We start from the raw sequence: 5,369 nt of genomic DNA, 5'->3' as shown, positions 1-5,369 counted from the left end.
GGGGGGAAGAATTAGGACTAATAAAAGGAAACACTTCTTCATGCAACGTGTGATTGTGTTTGGAATATGCTGCCACAGGAGGTGGTGATGGCCACTAACCTGGGTAGCTTTAAAAGGGGCTTGGACAGATTTATGGAGGAGAAGTCAATCTCTGGCTACCAATCTTGATCCTCCTTGATCTCAGATTGCAAATGCCTGAGCAGACCAGGTGATCGGGAGCAACAGCCGCAGAAGGCCATTGGTTTCACATCCTGCATGTGAGCTCCCAAAGGCACCTGGTGGGCCACTGCGAGTAGCAGAGAGCTGGACTAGATGGACTCTGGTCTGATCCAGCAGGCTCGTTTTTATGTTCTTATGGTACACTTATTATAAAATAATTGTTAGTACAGTACAGTAAAATACAGTATTGATTGTATTTTATGGTTTCATGTTTTTAAATTGTAACTTTGATATGTTGGAAGCTGCCCCAAAGAACATAAGAACATAAGAACAAGCCAGCTGGATCAGACCAGAGTCCATCTAGTCCAGCTCTCTGCTACTCGCAGTGGCCCACCAGGTGCCTTTGGGAGCTCACATGCAGGATGTGAAAGCAATGGCCTTCTGCGGCTGTTGCTCCCAATCACCTGGTCTGTTAAGGCATTTGCAATCTCAGATCAAAGAGGAGAGAGTGTAATAGAAATTTAATTAAAACATTTTTTTAAAATCTTGGGCCAGTCTCACTATCTTGATCTAATGTGCTTCACAGATATAAATGAAGTAAAATAGTTTAAACATTTTCACCATCCCATCAGCTCATGCACAGTGGCGTAGCACCCAGGGGGTGGGCGTCTTGTACAAGGAGCGTGGCAGGGCGGGGCGTTCTGGGGGCATGGCAGGGCGGGGGTGCAGGGCACACACGTGCCCCGGGCGTGGTTCCCCCTCGCTACGGCTCTGCCCATCCAGCTCCATTTTTCTTTGTGGCATAACCAAGGACTGTATGAATACAGTAAACATCATTTCCAGTTCACCCATGATGTAGTGTCTCAGGCCAATTTTTCTCACCATGGGAGCCCAGGTGAGTTGCCATTCACACAGAGGCGTATCTAGGGTGGGACAGCTAAGGTGTGCGTCCTGGGTGCCTCTCGAAGGGGGGCACTTTTGGCCACATGCCCCTGCCCCGCCAAGAACTCCCACCTCTGCCTTGGATGGGCTCAGCTTTAAACTGTGGGCTTAGCCCGGCTGTTTCCAGCTTTAGACTCCTGGCTCTACCCACAAAGCTTCATGACCAAAGTCAGGTGGACTTTGGAGGTGGAGCCTGGAGTTGAATTCTGGGCGTGACCATGCTGGCAGGGGCTGATGGGAATTGTAGTCCATAACATCTGGAGTGCCAAAGGTTCGCCACCACTCCCTCTGCAGGGTGTCATAGTGGTTAAGAGCAGGTGCACTCTAATCTGGGGAATTGGGTTTGATTCCCCGCTCTGCCACTTGAGCTGTGGAGGCTTACCTGGGGAAGCAGGTTAGCTTCTGCTCTCCAACACATGCCAGCTGGGTGACCTTGGGCTGGTCACAGTTCTTCAGAGCTCTCTCAGCCCCACCCACCTCACAGGGTGTTTGTTGTGGGGGGGTGGAGGGAAAGGAAATTGTAACCAGTGGTGAGATCCAAAAATTTTAATAACAGTTTCCGATGGTGGTGGGATTCAAACAGTGGCGCTGCCGCACACACGTGCCTCCAGTCCCTATTGGGCAGGGAGGTTGCTTTAGTAACCCCTTCTCGGCACTGAGGAAAAATTAGTAACCACATCTAGAGAAGTGGTGAGAACTGGTTGGATCCCACCTCTGATTGTAACCCCTTTGAGTCTCCTTACTGGAGAGAAAGGGGCAGAGGTGGGATCCAGCAGGTTCTCACAGGTTCCGGAGAGTAGGTTACTAATTATTTGTGTGTGCCGAGAGGGGGTTACTAATGGGTGATTTTGCCACGTGGTTTTTGCCTTAGCTACGCCCCTCCTCTCAGCAGTAGCGCGTAGAACTTGAAGCAGTCTAGCAGGAGGTGCACCGGCGTGCGTGGCAGCCTGCTCCTGTGTGCATTCGTTTCCCTCCACAGCCCCGCCCAGGAATGCCCCATTCCTGGAATGCCCGGCCACGTCCCCGTCGTGCCCCGCCCAGCCCCATTGGCGCTACGCCACAGTTTGAATCCCACCACCATGGAAACCTGTTACTAAAATTTTTGGATCCCACCACTGGAAAGGGGGGTATAAATCCAAACTCTTCTTCCTCTTCTTCTTCTTTACAAAATTTTGGAATATTTAGTGAACAAGGACACGTTATTTACCTGTGGGGTTTCCCTCTTGGGTATTTGATTTGCTCGTCGCTCCGAATTGTCTGTGTGGAGAGAAGCAACACGACAAAGAAAAACTCGGTGAAATGAGAATGAGGGACGGGTGTGACGTGGTGCTTCTTAAAAGTTCATTACCTCCGGCTCGATGCTTCATGAAGAGTAGGATCGATGACAGGACCACGAGGCTGAGAATGGCAGGAAACCCAAAATATACATATGCAAAGCAGTTTCCTGTAAAAGGAGGGGGAGAGAGAGAGAAATTGTGGTTGGCAGATGTTGGGCCACAGAGACAAGCACCCAAGGCACTGCTGAGCAGAGGTGGAGATACCAGGGGGCCGGAGCTGCGCATTGCACCGGGCGTGCACTGAGGGGGGGAAATAACCCCCACACCTCTCGCGGTGCCCCCTCCTGCCCCCCGCCACCCCACCCCCCCACACACACACTTACTTTATTGAAACAGTGCAGGCTGGAGAAGCGGCCTGTTCCGTTCAGGCTAAAAACGGCCTGGTGAGAACCACACTTCCCAGGAGACCTTGCGAGCCCCAGGGTCTCTTGGGAAGTGTAGTTCCCACCAGGCCATTTTCAGCCTGAAGGGAACAGACCACTTTTCCAGGCTGAATTGAGGTAAGGGAGGGGCGGGGTGCTGTGGAGGGAGGGGGCGCACTCTGGCCCAGCTACGCCTCTGCTGCTGGGTACCTGCTTGACACCATCATGCCGCCATCTTGGCTGACTCTGGCCAAAGTCAGGTGCTTCCTTCCTGTCCTGGGGTGTGGTGGGAGATGGCAGGAGGCATTTGAGCGGCATTTCCTCTTCTCTGTCTTTCCTTATCTCACATCAGCTGTTAACAGCAGTGGCGTAGGAGGTTAAAAGCTCGTGTGTCTAATCTGGAGGAACCGGGTTTGATTCCCAGCTCTGCCGCCTGGGCTGTGGAGGCTTCTCTGGGGAATTCAGATTAGCCTGGGCACTCCCACACACGCCAGCTGGGTGACCTTGGGCTAGTCAAAGCTTCTCGGAGCTCTCTCAGCCCCACCTACCTCACAGGGTGTTTGTTGTGAGGGGGGAAGGGCAAGGAGATTGTCAGCCCCTTTGAGTCTCCTGCAGGAGAGAAAGGGGGGATATAAATCCAAACTCTTCTTCTTCTTCTTAATGAGTGCTGCAGAAATACAGTGGAACCTCAGTTTTCGTTGGTCATCCGTCCAAAAAGAATCAATGAAAACCGAAACCGATTAAAACCAAGGCAAACATTTCCATAGGAATCAATGTAAATCCCATTAATCCGTTCTAGGCACTCCAAAAAACATACCAAAAACACATTTTTGGGTGAATAAACATAGTGCTTAATGCTGAAAACAGTAACAAACAATAACACTAGGACCAGCTTCCGAGTCAGTGGACCGATGTCGCCCCAGAAAGCTGTCCCAAGAGGTCTGTTTCTGACGCCTCTTTAAGATTTGTCTGAAATGGGGCAAGACGTTGTCATTAAACAAGTTGCAGATACGGCCTGCAACAGCTTTGTCCGGGTGATTTTTCTCCACAAACCCCTGCACCTGACTGCGAATCGATGAAAACCGAGGCAAATTCTTCACTGAAAAAACCGATGATAACCGAAAAACCGATGAAAACTGAAGGCAATGAAAACCGAGGTTCCACTGTAGTACACTTCTCTTGTAACTGAGATCCCGTGATGCCGCTCCTTACCGTTGGACATGTGCTTTCCCCAGCACAAACTTCTTCTTCTTAAAACCTGAGTGGCTGCTCAATTTTATCTCTGTACTAGATTGTGCTCTATTGTGAATGCTTTCAATTTTAATTTAATTTAACTCTTCAACTCATAAACCGCTCTCCCCTGACAAGCGGGGCTCAGAGTGGTGTACAACAATATATTTAATTAAAAATTAAACAATTAAATCTAAACATGTAAAATTACAGTTGGTACAGAATGGTGCCCTTCCCTTTTAAAAAAAAAACCCTAAGGGTAGGGTTAATAACAAATATAAAATCAATAAAAACATAAAACATACAAAAATTTCAAAAAAACCCACATTAAAATGTAAAAAAAAGAGGAGAGGTTAACTAGTTATCTTTCATTTTTGTTTTTTTTGTAATGGCTTTTGGCCAGTGGTGGGATCCAAAAATTTTAGCAACAGGTTCCCATGGTGGTGGGATTCAAACTGTGGCGTAGCACCAATGGGGCTGGGCGGGGCACAACGGGGTGTGGCCAGGCATTCTGGGGACGGGGCATTCCTGGGCGGGGCTGTGGCAAGGACGCAGCCGCTGTGCCGGTCCTTGGGCAGGAAACGAATGCGCGCAGGCGCAGGCTGCCACGCACGCCGGTGCACCTCCTGCTAGACTGCTTCAAGTTCTGCGCGCTACTGTGGAGAGGAGGGGCGTAACTAAGGCAAAAATCACGTGGCAAAATCACCAATTAGTACCCCCTCTCGGCACACACAAACAATGAGTAACCTACTCTCGGGAACCTGTGAGAACCTGCTGGATCCCACCTCTGCTTTTGGCTAAATGCAATACATTTTACTACTACAACTATCACACACATCTGATAGAGTTGGTGGACATTCCCTAGCTGGCGGGATTTTCTCTTCTATCTCACTGTTACCTGCTTCCGTGGTCTTTCTGTTCTCCTGGAGCAAACACGGATAAGCCTCCTCGTCAGTCCATCCCTCCGGAGGCATCATCTCAAAGTGCCAAATGTTGACGCCTCCGTCTTCGTCTATCACACCAACCCCCTTCCGGTCCCGAGACTGTTCTCCGCTGATAGCCCAGGAGAAATTATCCCGAGCAGGATCGGCATCAGACGTGAGACAGAGACAAGGGATACTGAGGTTCGGCTGAGCCCCCTCCAAGGGAAAAGGCACCAGGATGGAATGTCTTGGTCTTGGAGTATCTACAAGGGGAAGGACAATCGTCAATAATTTCGCTACCTTTTTATCACTCCGGCAGGTACTAGGGGGAGTTCTGTGAATGAGTTCCAAAGAGATGGTTTTTTCCCTTAAAAAAGATTAGGCAGGCCACATCCTGATTCTCCTTGGGACCACAC

At 49.9% G+C, this 5,369-nt stretch overlaps 1 long non-coding RNA gene across 1 annotated transcript; it reads right to left on the bottom strand.

Annotated features, from left to right (window-relative positions):
* Positions 1-2,323: 2,323 nt before the first annotated feature.
* LOC125425404 lies at positions 2,324-4,988 on the bottom strand. The gene is made up of 3 exons (XR_007243359.1): positions 4,929-4,988; positions 2,450-2,545; positions 2,324-2,358 (listed from the first exon to the last, which is right to left on the bottom strand). It is a non-coding gene; the product is annotated as an uncharacterized LOC125425404 (long non-coding RNA).
* Positions 4,989-5,369: the final 381 nt, after the last annotated feature.

This window comes from Sphaerodactylus townsendi, unplaced genomic scaffold (assembly GCF_021028975.2).
Source record: "Sphaerodactylus townsendi isolate TG3544 unplaced genomic scaffold, MPM_Stown_v2.3 scaffold_40, whole genome shotgun sequence".
NCBI classification, from domain to species: domain Eukaryota; kingdom Metazoa; phylum Chordata; class Lepidosauria; order Squamata; family Sphaerodactylidae; genus Sphaerodactylus; species Sphaerodactylus townsendi.
Note: the sequence above shows the minus strand (reverse complement) of the source record. Positions and strands in the feature narration are given on the sequence as shown.